The sequence below is a fragment of the Cornus florida genome, unplaced genomic scaffold (assembly GCF_030987335.1).
Source record: "Cornus florida cultivar Cherokee Brave unplaced genomic scaffold, ASM3098733v1 CherokeeBrave_3.0.0_Hap2_Chr04, whole genome shotgun sequence".
Lineage (NCBI taxonomy): Eukaryota > Viridiplantae > Streptophyta > Magnoliopsida > Cornales > Cornaceae > Cornus > Cornus florida.
In genome coordinates this window covers 52,804,071-52,814,758 of record NW_026775574.1, presented here as the reverse complement: position 1 = coordinate 52,814,758, position 10,688 = coordinate 52,804,071, and positions in this window count along the sequence as shown.

Genomic DNA, 10,688 nt, shown 5'->3' with positions numbered 1-10,688 from the left:
GTCGAATCTTCAGTGTGCGATTTGTTACACGCTATGTATGAAAGATGTTAAATGCGAAGTGTGCAAATCATTACATAAGGCAAGTCCAATGTCAAGTTACAAGTTCATTCTAAGCAAGATACAACCATGTGAAATAAGTTCTATACAAATGAATTAATTAAATATAAGTTTCAAAACTTATCCGATTATTTTCGATTTGATACACGTGAATGAACTTGTCATGGAAAACACGAATACAAGGTTAGAAACTTAATCTAGCTCATGGAACCATTGAATGAATTTTAATTAATTCTTTTAATTAAAATCTCTAGATTTTGAATGTCATCCAAATGACCTCAATTTAATATATGTTATACAACATGTCAAGACTTGATTTACTAGCACGATACAAGTACATTCCATGCAAGGTATGGTTATGAGTATTAAAGTTTATTACTAGAAAAAAATAATAAATGAAAGGTTTCAAAACCTAATCAAAATTTCTAGATTAAATATATGTGAAACTACATAGCATGCACATCATGAATATCAAGTCGAAATTCCAATGGAGTGAATAGTACACTCGGAATAAATTAATTAATCAAATAATTAAATATTCTCTAGACTTTAAAACACATCCGAATGCTCTCAATTTAATCTATGTTGAAGAGCATGCTAGGGCCTAATATAATATGCTAACATATATTGATTTAAAGCTAGTTAAGGCCACATGATTTAATCTTTCACCTAAGATAAATATTAAATAAAAGTTTTAATACTTATTCAAATGCTCGAAATTTAATACACGACAATGAGTATATCAAGGGGTAATATAATATCATGCTACATGTTTAAACCAAGTCTTGAGCAACCGAAAAAATCAGATCCAACACAAGAAAAATAAATAATAAAATCTCTAGATTTTATATTTAATCATGCAAACAAGTTGTATAAGCATCACAAGCATGCTATATAACAAGAAAAATAAATTATAACACCCCCTACCTCGATTTGAGATGAAATCTTAAAACCCCACCAAAACAAAAGTGCTCCGAATCCGACGATACCGAAGGGTTTTGTCGGGGACTACACCGGGAACAAGAATCCGCAAGAAGACCCATGAAAGTCCAAACTTTACTCCAAAACCGAACTCAAAATTTGGTCAGAAACAGGTTCTAATAAGGGCGTAAGATGCGCGGCGTCAAGACAAGCATTAAACGTTAAGGCCGAAGAGTTTTCACTCGAGGGAAGTGGCCGGAAAATAAAGAAGAAGACCCGCAGCCATGGCTGCCATGGATGGCCGGCCAAGAGAGGGAGGAGAGAGAAAAAAAATCTAATTTTTCTCTTTAAGTCCTCTATTTATAGAAAAACCCTAAAAGCGCCCAGAAGGGTCCCGCCAGGTCCGGAAAAGTGGACTTTGAGCACACGTGCTGAAACGGAAAAACTCCATGAACGAAAAAAGATTCACTATGATAAAATATGAATAACGGAAGAAACGGCGTCAAAAACTGAGTCCCGTGCAGAGAGATATGCCCCGAACAAGTTCGGCGACAACCGGGGTCAGAAACTCTGAAACTGGAGAAAAACGACCAGAATGAAATTCTAAGAGTACATGACTTGACAAAATGTGAAAATGAATCCTGTATAAGGATCCAGGCACTAGACGAGATATTTTTACAATAACTTTCGTTAATTGCACAAAGGCCCCTACAAAAAGGGTTAACTAGAAAACTGCCCCAGAATGAAAATATCTTCCAAAAGTTATTTTCTTAGATACCCCTGAAATAAAATATCTTCAAAATATATTTATGAAAAACACCCCAAGAAAGTAAAAGAGTTCCAAAGAATTGTGCATTCATGCCCCTATGGACACTAGGAGCAATTAGAGTACTTTCTTGAAAAAGTGAAGATACGTATTTCGTGGCAACCACTCAAGATCAAGATATGTGAAGTCAAAATCTAACTCTGAGCACAAAAAGTGTGGTTGTGCCAAAAACTGACAAACGGGGAAAAGACAGAATAGGGAAAAGGACGAAATAATATATAGTGTCGAAAAATGAAAAATGTGGAAATGACTTGGTCCTCAAAGAAAGTTGTCAGTCCAAACAAAAGAGTCTCGGAAACCATTCCAAAGCACTCGAGACGACACTATGTGACAAGAAACAGAGCTCAGAACAGAGAATTTAAACGGAAAAAAATTCATCTGTAAAATTTTCGGAAAAAGGAAAGGGTGTCAAATGACCGGGTCATTACAGTTGTGGTAAGTAAGGACCACATTAACGCCACGATGATTTATCAGAGGTGCTGGATTTGCTGAACATTTTCTTAGAAAATTCCAGAAGTTGCCACCAAGTCTGAAGAAGGATTTAGCACTGGTTTAGGTACTTATTGGAATGACGCCAAATGCGGATTGTAGACTGAATAAAACTTCATCAGTCTATTCTTAATCAAGAATTTTATTCATGAGGGCATGTCATTAGGTGGAATTGCTGGTGTTGCACAGGGAAGAGGAAACTAAGTTTTTTCACTTACATAATTAATATGGAATTTTTTTATAAGTCACAATTTGCAACAATTAGCTATTGCTTGGAATTGATGACTTATTTGGAGAATAGAGGGATTCCATATTCTTTTGAAGTTAGACAAAGATGTCGGATTGACACTAACTTGTCTTAAAGATGCAGGGTGTGTCAAAGACAAGATGGTGAGACTAAACACCTATATAACAAGGAGAGGTGCACGGTGCATGTGGAAAGGTTATAGCTAGATGACTATTGATAAATGGAATTACCAATTGACTTTCAATATCGGTAAGTTTATCACGGATCAGTGGGGGATAGATGTAGTTGCAGAATTCGCTTTTGAAGATGTTCCAATTTAAACAATGGATACAAATGAAAGCTGGTGGTACCGGATTAACGGTACTTTCTGCAGAAAAATTGGATGGAGAATGCAAGGACTAAGTTTCACAACTCTTAGTTCTTTATTTATCCTAGTGGAAACATGATGCTTCACGGCATGAAGTAGATGTTGGAGGACAGGTAGGAGGAAGGATATAGTAATTTTTCTCTAAGACTAAAATTTATTATATAGTAGAGAAGGACCATCAGAGATCACTAGATCCTAGCAGCTATTTCTATACTGAAGTGGAAATGACAGAGCATTTCATGGCTTTAGTTGAGGGATTGCTGATTTGATAAAAGGGTCAGGATTCTGGCTGGGATATTGGTTGACTGATAAATTAGATTAGCACTACAAGAAAATTGATGTTTTACGACTGTAATTGACGACATGCATAAACAACAAGCCTTTTTATGTGCTAATTTACGACTTATGTTTTAAGTAAGTCATTAAAAGCTAAAACATGGCTATATTAACGGCTTGCATTTAATTAAACTTTGAATTTTCCTTTTAAGGCCTGTATTTTATATTATAACGACTTGTATGCTATATCGTTAATATTTGGCCCAAAATTTCTTCAAAGATCACCACTTTCCCTCTAATATTTGGGCCCAAAATTCTTTTGAAGACCCATTTTCCCTCCAACATGACTTTTTAGGGAAAAAATATTCCCCCACTATAAGCTAATAATACACACCATTGTTTGCTCTCCCTTTGTAAACCCTAAATACATGCTTCGACACTCTGCAGGGCGCTGCCTCCGCTATCGCCTCAGGTGACAAGGTATGTTCATCCTCTTTCTCTCTTCTCTCTCCGTTCATCTCATCATTTGATTTGTTCTAACTTTTGTTCGTTTGATTCGGGCCTTTACCTTTGTTCTAATTGTGAAATGTAGCTTCCAAACTAGAGTTTTTTGTGTGTGTCACTGTGTGTGATGGCTATGGTTCTCTTACTATTTTAATAAATGTGTGCCTTTCTACATGTGTCTTTCATGGCGATCGAGTCCATAATCTATGGCAGGTACCTTTTTTTTTTTTTTCCTCTCCCTAAGTCCACTCCAATCTCACAACAACAGCAACCATACCTCTTTTCCTCATAATTTTTTGCATTTTCACATTTAATCCTACAAAAATTAAGGATCCTTTCTAGTGGGTTGAGCCGTTGAGGTAATAATTAACTTTTCCGATCTCTAAATTATGCTCATACTTAAAAGTGCCAAATAAAGGGCTTTTTTTTTTTTTTTTTTTTGTGTATTTTATTTTTATATGAAGATACATACTACCATTATTGATGTTATTTGAAGTTGGCTCAGCTAGAATACACTATTTCCTGTTGAACTCTGATATCTTCATTTCAGAATTTCACTATTTAGCCTGAGCAATGCAAACCCCAACACCCTTATATATATATATATATATATATATATATAGAATAAAAAATAAAAATAAAAATAAAAAATTGCCAGCTGATTCTTGTGTTAAAACCTATGAATTGGAGCCATAAATCAGCATATCTCAAAAGTATCATTCTTCATTGTCTACCAGATATATATATATATATATGTGTGTGTGTGTGTGTGTGTGTGTGTGTGTGATATTTGAAAAATGACTATTATTTAATATTTTTGCTATCAGCATGAATAAATTTACAATTAATGTATGAACTAGCTTAACTGTACACCTACAATATATATATATATATATATATATATATGTGATATTTGAAAAATGACTATTATTTAATATTTTTGCTATCAGCATGAATAAATTTACAATTAATGTATGAACTAGCTTAACTGTACACCTACAATTAGTCTTGGTGTTTGTGTGCTTCAAGTGTTTGTATTATTTACTGAAAAGGAAAAACTAACCCAATTTTTTAAAAACTATGGAATGAACTACCAATATTCCTGTGAGTCTCTGTTAGCTACTTTATGACTGTTTCATTTATTCTCTTTCCTTATATATTAACCAATAAGTTTGTGATCAGTTAATAAACTATTGAGCTAAAGTTTGAATGTGGTGTGCCTCTGTAGGAAATGGAATGCGAGGGAAAGTTGGAAAGCCGGCATTCTTAGAAGACTGGGTTACTACAATCACCTCTTTAATTGCAGGGGATTTAGCATTCAATGTCACATTTGATTGGGAGGAGGAAATAGGAATTCCAGGAGCATTCATAATCAAAAACTTTCATCAAAGTCAGTTCTACCTCAAGTTCCTCACACTTTATGATGTTCCCGGTTATGGCCGGCTCCATTTTGTCTGCAATTCTTGGGTTTACCCTACTGATAAGTTCAAAACTGATCGCATTTTCTTCGTTAATCAGGTATGAAAATAATACAAGATTTCTGTTTAAACCTTTGAAGTGACCTATTTTAGCTTTTATATATATATGCTTCTCTTAGAAATCACATCATATTTATATTTGCTTTATGTTTATAGAACAAAACATGATACATAAACTTGTAGAATATAGTAAAATTCATGGTTTACTATTACTGTGTAATTAGGATAGATTTTGGCAGCCTAGTAGAAAGGAGAGACAGAGAGGTCAACCGAAACTCTCATAAGAAGCTGCAATTATTTAATGCTGCTTTCTTCTTTTTTCTTTATCCAAGTGAGTTAAATGAGAACTATTAAGAAATTGAAGTATGCACTATAGACCTATATAGGTATGGATAGAATATAGATTGTGTTGCTTCTATTTAATTTATATAATTAAATAATAAAGTGAACAACATCATGAGTTTCATACGTGGTTAAAGAAATTTCAATTTCTTTGTATACACATGCTTATGATATAATTAAATAATAAAGTAAACAACATCATGAGTTTCATATGTGGTTAAAGAAATTTCAATTTCTTTTTATACACCCATGTTTATGTGTTCTTTGTGAATCTATGCCCAATTTCAGTTTGCTTGATTCAGATAGAATTGTGCTGGAGTTATACATTGTTAGTAAGTTAGCCCGACGAAAAGGTTTAAACTCTTGAAAGTTAGTTAGCAAATATGGTTCAAATTAGTTAAGCTCCTTAGGTTCATCAAATTTATTTCAAAATTAAAAGCTTTTCTTGAGTCTGATAAGTAAAGGATCGATATGCTCTCATACCAATTGCTAAGTCAAGGAACCATGACTCGAGGCTATGGCATGTCAAAGTATGAGTGGTGATTTAGACCTAGAGGGGGTGAATAGTGTTAAAGATTAATATTTTATATGCACTAGTTAGTATTACAATGAAAATTACACTAAACGCAAAAATCTATTTTATATGAAAAGGTAATGAACTAGTCTCACTTTTGGTATCAAAATTTTAGTATTTGTAAATATATACATTTGTCTCCTTTTAAAACTAGACTCGGTTATTTTTTAACATTCTATGCACGGATAATATGGTCTCAGTAAGATCGTTCATATATCTTCCTAGCCTTGCCCCTAGTTTTTCCTTACAAACCTCATTTCAGCTATAGGGATATTATGAACAAGTTTATTGTTTGTTTAGCATTATGTTTCATTCTCCATTGTTGGTCTTATTGTTGGCTTACAAATTTCTTAATTATCATGTACTGTCCATCTAAATAGTTGATATGGAAGATTTTTTTTTTGCTTTTCGTCACTTATCAAATGTGAGCTTATTGACCAAAAGGAACTTTTCCTAACTTCATCTCCTTCGCCTTTTCCTTCCCCCTACTTCTTTAAGGCTTTTTAATATTTTTGTTATGTGACACAATTAAATTACTAAACTTGATATTTCTTTTTTATTACAGAATGTGATTGAAGAATCGATTATTACAGTCAAGATATTGTACAGACAAAAGGGAGCCAATATATATTCAACATCGATGGTTATGTTCTTATTTTGCAAAAGAAGATTGTTTCTTTTCGAATTTAGTGGTTTAGTTTTTCTTCCTTGTTGACGTCATCATATTGGATGGCTAGGAACTTTTTTAATATTCATAGTGGCTTTAATTTTTTTTTTTTTTTTTGTTGACATGGTACTAGACTTGATGTTTTTGATTTAATGAAAAGTAATAGATTTTTGTTATTCTTATTAATACATGTTATGTTATATGTGGCTATATGATATGATGTGCGCTTTATTATTTTCAAATTAAAGACAAGAATCATTTTTCATATTGAATACAGGTGCAAGACAGATTGTTAGTTTAATTAGAAAGAAAATGGATTGTATATAATTTTTTTTTATAAAAAATACACCTTTTGACGACATGCAATGCATGTTGTTAAAAGAAACAAACACAAACACAACATGCTTCGTGTGTTGTTAATGCATGCATAGACGACATCCAAATCAGGCTGTTAAATTAGTGCATATTAATGACGCATGAGAAGAGTCGTAAATGTTTGAAAGCAAAATCCATTTAGTTGTTTAACGACGTCACCTTTTAGCATTAACGACTTGTAAAGCACACCATGAATGATATAGACTTTTCACGGCTTGTTCAATAAGAGCATGCGTATGTAAGTCGTGAAAACCCTATAACGACTTGCATCGCATATCGTTAAAAGCCTTTTTCCTTGTAGTGTAGCTTAACTCTTGTTTATTTTGAACTGGTAGGACTTCAGTTCTACGAATAGAACGGATCATGAGTCAATTTAGATGGATTTCAGTGGGGATTCACATTATGCATCAAGTTCCGTCTGTTGGAAGTAAGGGTGGAAATGAATGCTCTCAACAATCGATAAGATATTTAAATCTTTCAGTTAGTTGATGAGATATTAGTTGAATTTATAGTAGGTGTATTCATAACACTTGTTATTACTAAGGTAGTTGAGAAGGTCAACTCTGAATATCGGAGCTGACCCTGGCGACGATTTACCTTACTCAGATGGAGTTTAAGGTACTAGAGGAGGATTTGGTAGTTTCTGTAAATGTGCTATGATGGTCGGGCGACTAAGATGAAAGGTTTAAAATTTTTCTCGGTGCACTCAAATGGTTAGAAGGTACACCACGACATCAAATGTCAGTTTCGGTGAACAGGTACAGATAGGGACGTGGTTATAATTGCCCTAAGTGTAACATCTGCTAGAAAGGTGGAAAGTTGATTATCGGATATCGTAGGAATCTTTAGCCACTTTCTATAAATGAATATGGTGGTAGGACTAAATAGGAAGGGACGGTCGGTGGGAATTATCGACATAGATTTGAAATTTTTATTCCGTATGGAATTAGAGTGATGGATTGAGTACGTTCGTTTATGAACATTAATTAGAGTAGTGTTCACTTTGGAGTTTCGTGTTAGTTGAGCATTGCACTAATAATGGAGTATGTTATAGCATGTGGATGTCCGTTATTATGGATAAAAGTGCTATTTCGAAGGAAATTTCTGAGGATGTTGGAGAAGTAACTTTGCTTCACATCTCTGGATGAGGGATTTGATCGAGACATTATTTTTGATCAGGAAGGATCTACTTGGGACATATATCCTAGGTTTTCCTAGATAGTTGGAAGTGTTTACTTCACTTTTCGGAGTATTTATCTGTCATATAGTTGGCACAAGGAGGTTGGTGTGACAATGATTGAGGTTTTGTATATTATATTGCATATCTCTCATTTGTTGGTTTTAAATGAAAGTAATGGTTGTACAATTAGACCTTGACTTCAGTTAAGGGTACATCGGAGAGAAATACTCTCATTTGTAGTGGATTGCGCGTGGTTTGGCGGCGGCACTAAGATTTTGTATATAGTTGACTTCGGACACTCAAGTTTTCTATCAAGAAACAGTTGATTTGGATGTCTTTCATATGGGAAGCAATGTGCGGTTCGTAAGAAGGTCAGCTTTTACGTTGACTTTTAGAGGATTGTGTTTATATATTGAGGCAGTCGCCTCTGGATTAGCATTACCAAATCATTAGCGCTGGGTGCATAGGAGTTTTGTGCGTATATTCTATGGCACATGACGGATTATGGATCATTACCTTGTCAAATTGGAAGGATTATGTTATGGTTTGATACAACCTACGCGTTGTGTGAGTATTGTGTTTCTTAACTATAGGAATCATGTATACTACTTGGTATAATGGAGTTAAGTGGAGCCCTCATAATGAGGTTGCTCTACTTGGAAATAGGAGGATGTTTTTCACTCACAGTTTCCAACCATAATGGAAGAAAGTATGGGCGAATTCCGAGGATGAAATTCATTTTGTTAGGGGGGAAGAATGTAATACCCCTAATTTTAAAAGGATAGTCTCGGTACTTATTTATTTGTTTTAATTAAATTTTTAATTGTTTAATTGATTATTTGGCTATTTGTTTGTGTGTTAGTTGAATTATTTGTTTATATGTTATTTGAATTATGTGTCTATATGTTATTTGAATTATGTGTCTATGTATTATTTGTTTAATTAGATTTATTTGTATTTGTCTATGTGTTATTTGTTTAATTAGATTGTGTGTAAATGATGTATTTGATAAGTTATAAATTGAATGATTAAATGTTTTATTTTATTATCTGGTTATGGTTAGTAGTAATGGGCCAACCAATTGGGTCATATGAACTACTTGGATAGGAGGTTGGATGGGTATGGATTATTACCGATGGATGGTTGTGTATGTATATATATAGATATGTATTATGTACATATATAAAGGGAAAAGTAATTTATAAATTACTTTTATGGTAACTTGGGTATTAATATTTAATCTGATGTATATGTTTTATATTTAAATAATAAAAATATACATAGATTTGATACGAGTTATGTTTTAAGTTACTTTATAATATTATGATAACTTAGGTATTATTGGATAATCAATTAATAAATAATGGAATGTGTATAATTTATTTATTTAATAAAGACAATCATAAATTATGTACGTAACAAATTGTACTTACCTTTGTAATAATTTAATTTTTTTTTTTTAAGTCAATTTGGATTGGGAATTAGGATTAGGGTTAATTATATTTAGCCTATAAATATATAGCTATAGATCTCTAGAAATATATCACATAATATTTCCTAGAGAGAGAGAAAGCTAAGGTTTAGGCCAAAGTATTAGGCCGGACCGAGGAGGAAGGTGGAGGGTTGTTCAAGGGTTATAACAAAAGCAGAGGAGTTCTTAACGGCAGTCATGATCGCTGGGAAAACTGAGAAGAAGGAGTTAAGGTTTCAATTCAAAACCTAGAAGCAAGTTCTATCTCTAACTCTTTCCTTTAGATTTGTGTTCTGTGCATGCCTAGGTAGTCTCCAGGATTTAAACGAATATTAAAAGTAATCTGTTAATCATGCTTGAATTGAATTAATCTAGTAAATATTATTTTTTCTAAGGTTGCTCTTATGCATAAATTGTTAAATTCATGATTCGATTTAATTATTTTGTGAATTAATTTAATGTTTTATATGAGGTTCGGTTATATCTGTATTAGGTGTTGAAACACCCATAAGGACTTAATTGTTCAAGCAATCTAGGTACAGATCCAAACTTGACCTTTTTCTCTCTTTTCATTTATTTCTTTTACATTGGTGAAGAACCTTTATTTTATTTTATTTTATTTTACACCTTGGTTTTCAAAATCATCAAATTCACCTGCTCATCCTAGTTTAACATAAATCAGAATAAGACTTCAAGTTTATACCCCATAGAATTCATACAAGTGTGAACATGTGCAAAGTGAAGTATTCTAGGAATCAAAATCATCAAATTGTAACTATATTGACAAAGCGGACCACAGGCCACCAGCTGATATCAAAAATTTAAAAAAATTCCTATTTAGCATAAATTCGGCATACAAGCCATCTTTAACCAATATCAGACTACATATGGATATCACAACAATCAACAGACTC